This window comes from Paralichthys olivaceus, chromosome 15, assembly GCF_024713975.1.
Source record: "Paralichthys olivaceus isolate ysfri-2021 chromosome 15, ASM2471397v2, whole genome shotgun sequence".
Lineage (NCBI taxonomy): Eukaryota > Metazoa > Chordata > Actinopteri > Pleuronectiformes > Paralichthyidae > Paralichthys > Paralichthys olivaceus.
The window spans coordinates 13,980,190-13,991,804 of NC_091107.1; the positions used below are offsets into that span (position 1 = coordinate 13,980,190).

The 11,615-nt window shown below is 39.6% G+C and overlaps 1 protein-coding gene across 3 annotated transcripts in view; it reads right to left on the reverse strand.

Annotated features, from left to right (window-relative positions):
• stk36 (serine/threonine kinase 36 (fused homolog, Drosophila)) overlaps positions 1–1,701 on the reverse strand; it is a 70,677-nt gene extending 68,976 nt beyond the window's left edge. For 2 of the 3 annotated variants that reach the window (XM_069539878.1, XM_069539877.1), the window contains exon 1: positions 1,424–1,690. The gene's annotated coding sequence lies outside the window, so the exon portion shown is untranslated. Of the gene's footprint in view, positions 1–1,423 lie in introns of all 3 variants that reach the window. The other variant, XM_069539879.1, reaches the window with a different exon arrangement.
• Positions 1,702–11,615: the final 9,914 nt, after the last annotated feature.

The following is an 11,615-nucleotide window of genomic DNA, read 5'->3' on the forward strand; positions in this document are numbered from 1 at the left end:
CTGAAAATGTATGTCACATTCAAGTATTCTGTTTCCTCTGCAGCAGGTTACTGACACAGAAAATACTACAAATGGGAAGCAGCAACGGTTCATTTATGCCCATCCAGAATGCAATGCAACCGTTTCAAACTAAAACAGGGCAAGCAGCATTTCTCTCAGTTTTAGATGCTCAAAAACTCCAAAATAGTGTGGACAGCAGACGTAACCATAGCAACAGTTATGCAATTTACAACTAGTAACTTCAAGGGGCAGCTAGAAATTAAAATGATTGTGCAGTATATTTTACATCTGAATTAGCCTAAATGAATCCTAGTCAGCCACAAGAATATGTTTTATTGTGAAAATCTATTACACAACTCAGCAGCTCAAATAACTCATTACAAACAGTTAGCTAGCTAGAACATAAAAAATAGATCACAAAGACATACAGTGAATAAGCCAGTGGTGAATACATTCTCAGTGAATATTCTGCTTGAAGAAAGTACCAAAAAGGTTTTTGAGAGCTACAAACTGAGCACATCTGCGCTGAGGAATCACATAATCGGCTGCAGGAGCACAGGTGCTGCAACAATTGATGGGTACTTTTCCAAGAACACAACTTGGCCACTAAAACAGGACAGGAAGGCCATAACCCAAACCTGAGAAGTATGTAGCACGCACAGATCATGTGACATGTATTAACAGGTTTTGATTTGATTTGGAAAAAATTGTGGGTAATGGGTCGGGGCTTTCCTGGTGCGGGCTTCCAAAAATGGACCCGTGCAGGACTCTGATTTGCATTAATAATCAACACATAGAACAGTCATTTGTTGATAAATGTATTTCATGCTCATATGAACCATAATCAACTTTAAAGGTTCAACTTTAAGTAGTTCATTCCATGCTTGTCAATTTCCTGGACCATAAGTAGACACAAAAATAGAGACGTGTCAGAAATCAGACGTCAGAAAAGCAAATGTAAGATTTACATATTACAGTACAACAGACAAATAAGGTGTAAGCCATCTATTGTAAAATAAAAGCTGATTATTTTTTTTTTCAGTGCATTTGGTAGGAAACAGTTTGTCCTCTTTGAGCCTGATCTTCTGGCAGCTGGCAGACACACCGCTCTACTAGTTTGTCATGTCAGTTTGGATCAGATGAAGGATGGCAGAATTAATCCCTGACAGACAATGAGCTGACTGCAGTCTAATGTCAGCAGCAGCGTCACTGAGCTAACTCCATGTTAGCTGCCACATGTTTTCTCATGTTCAGCAGCTCCTCTTTATACCTCCACAGCCAGGAGGAGGACGGGGAGCGGAAGTGACGCTTAAAGTGGATTAACCGCCCATGAATGGGATTGATATTATGGTTCTACACATTATATGAAGGAAAATATCCACCATGACATTACAGTTCTGTTTTGTTCTGTTTAGTTACTCACAATTGGACGAAGCATTGCGGTTGTTCAGGTGGTCCTCAGGTTTAACAGGCTGCTGACAGTTCACTGTGGTGATGTAAACTTTACTCCAGAATGAAAAGTCCTTTTAAATCCATTTAAATCCCTGGAGAAAATACTGCAGCCAACAAAACTGTGATCGTAACCAAACAAAGTAATCCAAAATGGCGGGCGGATGAACACGTCCTCCTCAGGTCCTCATTCAGCACACCTGCTGTGATTAGGCTGCTGTCACGTGGGCCAGGTGATGTTGTGCACCTGGTTGTTCACCAACATCGCCACTAGGGGCTGCTGCAGTGTTTACACAGGAAAACTGACAGAGGAAATTCTTATTAGGAAAATCTTATTAGCAGACTGGACTATCAGGGTAAGGGTTTTCTATTGAAGAAAGGAAAATGTGAGATTTACAGGATAAAGGTGTAATAAAGTCTCTGATGAGTAAAAAGTTATGAGATGAAAGTCATTAAGTTATAATATTATGAGAATATAGTTGTAATTAAACGAGAAAGAAAGTCAGGTTAATATAATAATAAAGTTGTTATTGAACAAGAATGAGATGAAAGTCAAAATTTAATGAGAAAAAAGATATCACAAGAATAAAGTGTATACGTACTGTTGTATGTATACTGTTGTATACAGTTGTATGTGACTTGTGTTTACCGGTGCCACAGCATCATCCCAGATATTTAACAGTTTTTGCCTCAAACCTCAGGAGAACAGTCTTAATCCACTTACAGCCATTTCCCAGAAGTCCCAATTCTCCCATGAAGCCATCAAGCCTCATTTCAGCCAGGTCACTTCACACACAGAGGTGTGAGGAGCTGACTGCTACAGTCACACACAGGTTGATAAAAAATCGCTCAGTCATCAGGGTGAAGATGCACAGTCCCAGTGTGTTTTCCAGTTTATAACAGGTCTTGAGTACTTCATGATTTTTTGTTTCTGACCACTGTGCATGTCTCTAAATCTACAATCAGACCTGTTTACCAAAAAATCAACACATATTTAAAGTTTCCTGACACTGTTTAAAATTTCATATCTGCCGGATATACAAGATATACACATGAATTTTTTTTTTTTTGATAGCTCTATAGTGCTTCTTCTTATCTCAGTGCTCCTTTTTCACAAGTACCCTCATGTTGTGGTTAGTTTGAGGGTATTGCGTGGTTAAATTAATAATCTTTATCTCAGCAAAAAACTGTGCCTTTGAAATTTTTAACAGCCCCTCAATCACTTCCATTTGACACCAGGTATGTGACTGTGCCCTTTAGATTAACCTCCAACAAGAATTTGTCATATATTTATAGCTTCCTTTTACTCATCAGCAGATATAACTCAGTGATATGAAAATTAGGTTTAAGTTGCTTTTTTATGTTCCTGCTTTGTCACTATTTGTCATGATGACCTCATCTCTGACTTTCCATATTGAAACACCATCAGGAGAATCATAACTTGAAGGCGTCAACTTCATCAGAGGAGAAAATCTTGAGGATGTGCCAACGGGAACAGTTTTATTCAGACTTTGAGAAAACCTACAAGGCGTTTCTGTATTGAAAATGTCAGCCGTCGACCCATGGCATTACATGTCATTCCTAGCAATGCCACTGGGGCAACAATTTTATTGCCACAATAAGCCACTTTTCTTTTTTAAGATAAGAACTTTAATGCAGTTAAGTTTCTCTTTGTACCATCATGTCTGCTCAGCAACTCCAGTGTTATGTCACAACACTGTTAAAAACTGAATCAGGACCATATATCAAAATCCCAACCCTGTTGAATTAGTCATGATTTGCCCAGATGCTTTTCACTATGCCTCTGGGGTAGAAATGTACAAATCCTGGAGGCTTAATGCTTCCCAAGGGTCTTTTAAAACTTTGTTAACCACAATGGTATTTCATCATCAAACCAAACTTTACATTTCCAAACCTCTGCCAGCACCGTGAAGCACTTACTCATTACTTTTCTAAACTGCAGAGCAGCATTGTTCCATGATGTTACCATGACAGAGCTGATTTACCGCACATAGAGTAACACTGTTCACATACCTCTGTCCACTCTCTGTCCGTGTGAAGGGCAAGATATTTGATGACGGGTTGGTTTAATTCCTGGATAGAAGTCAAATTCTTCTATCAGGGTCTGATACAGTATCTGCAGCCTCCACGTTCCTCATGCAGTGACCTCATCCTCATACACTGTAGGAAAAAAGACACAATGTGCCCTCTAACAACCTCTCCACCGTTTAATACCTTTACGTCAAGTATGATAAACACAGCTTATTGTCCACAGTGGCTAATGTGAGTAAATGTAATAAATTATAAATACATTTTTAACATATTCAGCCATTGAGAATGAAGGATAATGTTACTGAAATAGGACACCATATCTGCTCTTATTTCATCTAATCATGTTTCTGCCAGTTTCATTTTAAGTTAGTGTCTCATGCTGTGGGTGGTGCAGTGAGCCCTGCGGAATCTGTAGCAGAAATCAAACCAATGTCAAGACTGAGCGTGAGCCTGACCTTTACCCGAAGCTTACAAAGGCTAGTTATTAAAATGACAGGTGGTGTCACTTTTTACACTTCCTTTGAGGTAAGGCCTCTAACTACTATCATGTAAAGAAAGTGTACCGAGGGGGAGGAAAAAACTTTTACAAGCGTGTTGCATAATGTTGAGCTTCAAGGGGCACCCCTATCCCTCACCATCCGTTCACAAGTGAAACAGAGAATTCACACCGATGTGCTTTGTTTCATCCCCCTGACACAGCAGCTGTCGAGGAGCTGCAGCGCAACCTCTGCATGCCCAAATATTCTGTGATTGTGATGTGGTACTGCCAAGCTCTAAAAGTATGCATAATACTGTATTGGCAGATGAGAAACACAGATAGAAGAGGGGCATGAAAACACTGTTCAAATGTTTTAGACCACAAAAAGAATAGATTTTACCTTATATGGCTCATTGAAGTTCTGCTCTGAATTATTGAAAACAGCACATTTTTTTCCACTACGATTCCAAGAACCGGAGTAACAGTTAAGATCCATCGTTTTTGAACTTGAAAAACCCCAAGGCATTCCTTCACAAATCATAAGGAGTAATTATCTTAGGATGAGCAATAAAACTGTTGAGCAAAAATAAAAACAAGAAGAGGAACCTGTCTTCAGCACGTGCAAACTTTATATAATAAATTATTTAATGTAACCACTTGTAAATTGTTTCCATCCGTTGTCAGTCATTTTGAAAACAGTTACAGTAAACATATGAGTGATCTTCAATGAAACTCCAGCTTTTTGCTGCCATATCAAAAGTCAGGGAAATTAACTTCTTTATGATGATCTGAGAATCTATTATCACGGATGTTAAAATTCTCACAGAACATTGATATGTGTAAGCTAGGACAGGAAGTCAGGGTTTGGTATTGATCGGCTATAAATGGTTGCAATCTTAAAAGGTTGGGAATGTGTTTTTCCCCCAAGACACCCAAGTCAGTCTCTTTAACAAGTCTGTGATAAATGTAGTTGTACAAGTAGGACAGTAGGAGTGTGTATCATGTTAGTGACAACCTCCCCAATGACACCTACTAATTATACATGGGCCAAGCAGTAAAGATACAGATAGTAATCTCCATATGTTTTTTTTTGCCAAACTTGCAGTAACTTGCACTATTTTGAGATCTCTGACATGGTAATTTGTGGTAGAGACAAAATACATTCCACTGTTGAAACACATACCCCACAGAACACCTTGACCTCAGTAAGAGGCGTCCGTCAAAACGTCTCAGGCTGGTTTGATCTGAGGTGGAACAGTAGTGAGCTACAGAAAGTTTGTCAAAACTGAGGAGCCTGTGGCAGTAAGCATTTGGCCTGCTGGAGTGCCTCTGGGCAAGACGCTGGCTCCGCTCAGCTCTGCACTTGCTGACCTGAGTCGCTGCAGAGAGCAAAGACTGAGAAGTGAAATTCTAAATAGACACACACTCGTTTTTGGATGCTCTTTGGTCAATCTTTACCTTACAGGTCTTTATAAGTGATCACACATCTCTGCCAGTTCCCTTAAATTCAATCGAGATGCAAAAATTTTCACACACTCATAAACTTTTCAGACATGAAGGTTTCGCATATGAACAACAACACAGAAATGTCCATTGTTCAGGTGAGGAGTGGAGCAGCAGATATTCCACTGCAGATATCACGTGTTTTTGTTTTCAGCACATGGACGCCAGTGTTGGCTCTTATCACCAAAAACGTTTTGGTATCCTGAGATATTTCTATTCTTTTTGTTATTTGCATTTTTCCATTTTGCGTGTTAGCAACTGATGACTCCTGCTGAGTTCTCACATCGGCTCCTTCAGACATTCTGCTGACTTTGTAGGGGACTGGCCACAGAGAGTCCTCAGAAACCCTGACGGCTCTGACTTAGACCTTTGCGTTCTCACATACTGTTTTTAACATTGCAAGAAAGAGATTTAAAAAAACGTGTTTAATGGGTTCTTCCCTGACCTCTTTCCACAAAGTTTCGTGGTAATCCGTTCAGTAATCTTGCTTATAAATAAACAAACAAACAAAGAAACACATGGTGAAAATATAACCTCCTCGGCGAAGACAATGATAAAGTTTAACTGCACTACATGAAAATTACAAACAGTTGTAAAGGTGAGTCACATTTCCTCATGACAATTATGTCATTAGAGTTTTAATATGCACATTTTGTGGCAGCATGACTTCAAAGGAGTCACAAGCATCTCTGGCCAAACTGCAGCTTCAACTCACGTGTCTGGGGGAGTTATTTCTAATATGATAAACGCATATGACAGACATGGGCAGTACAGTCATCGTAAAAATGTCCCTTTTCACATTTCACTTTGTACATGAATTGTTCGCAGCAGTTTTCACACATTTGCTCTGCATGTGCGAGAAAATCTTCACTTGTGAGGAATATGTTAATCCTGCTGCTGGTCTCTATTCTCTATTCTTCATGTGTTACTGATTTAAACTCAACAGTGCATCCAGTTTTATGAGAACACTGTGTTTTGAATGTAAAACCTTCTCTAAAGTGTTACGCAATAAATCAGTGGTATAGACTCAAAACAGAAAAAGGAACAGGGTTAGTATACCCGGTGGAGTCTAGCGATATCTGAGTTGTGGTTTATATGACGTAAAGGCTGGACCGTGAATGTCTTCGGAGGTGATCTCCATTTATTCTGAAAAACAAATCCTCCTCCAACAATAGAAAGGGTAGAGGTGAAGCAGGAGACCCACCCTTATAAGGAGAGGTCCCCCCCAAAAGTGGATGTAGGGTATACATGACTAACAAATGTTCCACATTGAAACTGCAGGCCCATAGACCTCCAGCATTTTAGCAACGTGTCACAACCCGTGATCAAAATGTAAATAAAAGTATTAGCTCACTCACAACAGAAGGTTCCTTTCCTATGTTTTTCAATCTTATGATGCAAAGAGTAACAGTTGTTTTCTCTGAAAATTGCGAGCTCATCTTTTACCCAGTAGTTAAGAATAAGTTATTGTATTGGAAGGTTATTAGAGTCCTTGACTTATTCCTTGATTTCCTGCTCTGTATCAAACAATTCAGTTAATTCAAACTTAGCAGCAACATGATACACTAGTTCTGTGTATTGACATAAACCTGTGTTCTTAACCAGGCTGTCTAACTTGTTGTGTTGACCCGGCAGAGACTCAACCTTCAGGGAACTTGCCAAAGAGGTCAAGAGTCATAAGAGTGAGACAGTTACCAGAACTGAGAGTGACTGATGGTTTGACTCAGACAATTGTCCTAAGGTGGGGTCACGAGGTGGTCAGCGTTTTAGTGTTTCCGTCAGCCCCTTTCACTCTTCCCAGCTCTGAGGTATCATGCTCCTCCCTCTGCTTGTACATTTTTAAATAATAACACAGTTATCTACCAATCCGTCCACTATGACGCTCTTCTTTTTGACCTTCACAGTCAACTAAAATAGGACACGGGTGGAGAATAGACTAGAGGATGCATTGGAATTGGATTAAGTCATATTCGGATTGAAATATGTTGTTGTTTTCCAGAATATGTGGTCATCAAAGCTGAGCAGTCTAAGTAGATGGAAGTAGGGCAGAGAGACGGAGTTCCATAAAGGCCTCACGGCACATGTGCACTGTGCAGCGGAGGACACACCGCTAACAGGAACCAGATTCGCCTCATCTTAAGGTCAGACACTAGCTGCAGTAGTAAAGGAACGCATGGACCAGGAGATGTTGGTGCGTCTCTGACATTGTTGTTGAATGTTAAATGAGAACACTTGTGACCTGCTAAGATTCAAGTATAATTCTGTTTTTAATTAGTGGAAATAACTGCACTATGTTCATGTATAGATATACCTCGAATTTCAGATGGAGCACAGACACACTTGTTGACCTCAGCTGCAATACTCCTCGGCTCTGAGTAATCTCTGAAAAAAGTGTGTGCGCAAATGTGCAAGAGAATGTCCATTCTTTTTTAAAAGGTGGAATTCCCCTGAAAACATATTCACTGTTTGACACTGCAGCTGTTGGTTTGCTTTATCAGCGCTGTGATTTAAAGGTGGGACACACTGCAGCCAGTGAGCAAAGTGTCAACTCTGGCTGGCACCCTAAGACTGCACGCATATATGGGGCATGTGTTGTTTGGCACCATTAGGCTTTTGCTCATTAGTCTAAAAAAATATCTAAAAACAGTAGCAGGAAGCAACATCCCCGATGCCCAGGAAGCAGACAAAGGATACTCTCCTTAACATCTGTCTGGATCAGGGATCGAATACACACCCAGTAAGACCAGTGACTCATAAATGATGGATATCTGCTGAAATTCCCTTGCACAAAACAAATCTTAACATGTTATTATGTCTAGATGTAGTTTTTTTTCTGGTGCTGGTGCTGGAGGAAACTTATCAGTGTATTAACCAGTGCCAGAAGAACTAAATACGATGTAATTCCAGTATCTTATGAGTTTCTGAGAATTAACTGTGGGGTTTGACCAAGTTTGAGTTGGAAGTTTACGTTACATGACGTGAGCTTTGGATAAATAGGAGAAAAGGCCCGAAGGTTAACACAGTCAAACTGGAAACATGTGTTTAGGCTGAGTACACATCAGAAAGCTACGTCCAGCTGCCTAAACCTAAATCCTAATTTATGTGGGAAATATCATCTCCAAGTAATTGTACTATAGCACGGAAGGATCAACTGTTGCTCCTATGTTGTTTATATGCAGAATATCAATAATGATGTAGACACTGAAAAGGAAATTAGAAAGAAAGAAATCTTGTTTTGATTGATTGTACTTAGGAGTTTCATAGCTCAATGGAATTAACAAAACCTAACACATTTTAATATTTTTTAAATGATTGACAATACATTTCTAAACTCAGTAACGATCAGTCAAGAAATCGATTATGTGTTATTAAATTTCACAGATGTATCTTTCCCCATTGATTACATGGCCACCATCATGGCAGGCCCAGTGTTTTTGTCCCCTTGAAGTCCCAACGCCTGAGGCAGGAGGTGGGACCCTGCCAGTATCAGCCATGATATCATGAGAAAGTAAGCATGCTGTGCTACACGTTCCAAGATCGAATTTGTCCATCTGAACTACACATGGAAACAAAGGCTGAGGATATTTACACTGACATCTGAGACACGTTTCTACATGTGAACGTCAGCATTGAGAAGAGGATGAGGTCAGGAGCTGTTTGGGTTGTGTTGTTTTGTCAGGTTTTCCTGTTATTGTGTGCACCGCCATTAAAAAAGTCAACTTTTAGATACTCATCTTAAAGCTTCACAGAGATGGTACTGTATTCGTTACAAGAGTACTGCATTGAAAAGTACACAGATTGCATCGAGTTGTATGTTGTGTCTCTTGTATATTTCTGCACAAAGCGCTGAAACACAACTGTCAAACGATGAGATAAAATTGCTTTGCATTAAAAAAAGACTAAACATGCCTGTTTGGAATGCAGTGGTTTCTCTGCCTGTGGTGATGCTAGTTGCATTTGATCTTTCTGAAACTGTAAAAGTGACCTGCAGTGATTGAGCTGCTGAGTACTGGATTCTGCAGCTCCACCACTGCTGCACAAAGAGCTGTTCATTTTAATTTAAAGTTCAGTGAAACTTGACTCACTGTGCAAAACCCTGAACTGGAGAATCAGTTGTCTTTGCTGCATCTGTTGTTGTGATTGACAACATCACTTGCGTTGATGAGTCCCACCCTTCACTGCTACAGTGCGCCGATTGTCTATTTAATTTTTTTTAACATTGAACGTATCATGTGACCAAATTGCTTTGCAACTTTGTTCCTGAACAACCCACATGCATGGTTCTCAAGATATGTGACCCACATACAGACAGACAGAGATTTATTAGGTGGATACCTACAAATGTCTTTTAAAGTAGAGGTAAGTGATAAGTAGATGACACTATTGGTTCTGAGCAGCATGGTGGTGCAGTGGTGTCACCTCGTAGTAAGAAGAAGGTTTGAACCTGACGGTTTGCATGTTCTCCTTGTGGGTTTTCTCCTCACAGTCCAACGAAATGCTGTTTAAATTACTTGGAGATTCTATTCGCCTGAAAGTGTTAATGTGAGTTTGAATGGTTATTTGTTTCAGTGCGTTGACCCTGTGATGGACTGGTGACATGTCTAGGGTGGGATTGGCTCCAACACCTCTGTGAGCCTCAGCAGATAAGCGGAATAGATAAATAATACATGGATGGGCTTTTTGTTCTTCAGCATGTTATTTCTGACACTTCTTCTAACGCTCACTGGTGCAGAGAACACGTGTCTCAGCTTTAATTATTTTGGATCATTTTAAACTTGTTTTATATTCACGCAATGAGCTCATTGTGGCAGACACATCAGTTTCCTGTCTCTATCTGTAGGGAGCAGTGAATGGATCAAATCATCTCTTTAAGAGGTGGTCAACATGGTGGTGCCAGCAGGAACACATAAACAAGATAAGTTCATCAAAGTTAAATATCTGTAACTCCAGCACACTGGGAGAAGACGAATACAGGAAATATATGCACACTTTGTCTTAATAAATCCCACATTTTTACTCTAAAAAGATGAATGATTTCATTACGATGACATCTGGCTCATCACCACATCCCTGCACAGGACACACGTTGAGACAATGTGAGTGCTTAGCTCTAGAGGGATTTGTGTCTGTGAGGTTAAAAGGTTATTTCTACTTGACTCTGAGATATTTGTCAAGTTCACAAACTATTAAAATCGGCTTTATCTTAAAGATACCAGCAGTATTTATAAAACACAGATCATAATTGAATTTGTTTGTAACTGCTGGACGTATCACCACCTGGACCGACATGGGTCAGGAAAGATTTTGATGGAAAAAATCATGTTTTTCAGGGTCTGATGTGGATCTTGGGAATTTAAATGTGGTTTCATAAGGGGTCTGATGGGCCTTGGCAGAGGTTTGTACTCTACTGCTATTATAGTATCTGCTGATGCCACTTGAAGTTGCGCTTTTGCCTTTATATCACAGAGGGGAAGATATTGTAAAATATAAAAGGAGAATTTTTCACTGTGGTTATTCACTAAGGCGGTAATCTTTCACAGCTTCATCAAAGAAATCATGTCTGAGGCAGTTAGTGTTTTTCAAAGCCTGGTCAGGATGAAAAATGGTTCACAGAGAGACTGAACACTAACTCTCGTTAAACCACTTTTATCAGTGAAATATATATGTCTGGGCTCTTGGATGAATTATTGATAGTACATGTGCCAAATCTTAAACTCTTCTCACACATGGAACAGTGCTCTTCATGGTCCGATCTCTATAATTGATTCATCTAAGGGTGTTTCCCACAGAATATCAAGTCAAAGCCAGACCAGAGCAAATTGTCTAGTGCCACTTTAAAGCTACACAATGCGCAGTTTTACTGTAAAACATTGTGTATGTACACACAATTAGAATAAAATGTTGACCCAGTAGCAATGTTTTCCAATGTGAATGAGCCTATTTCAAATGTGCAGTTTACTGATGATCTTACTTTGTGTCTATTCAGAATCCAGATGTTGTCTCCAAACATGCTGCTTTGTCATACAGAGTTTCATTGATGTCAAATCATTAAAGGTTGAAAATATTCATAATCATCCTCTTATCTATCTTTGGAGCTTCGGAAGTAAACGTATCAAAACAACAATATTTACAA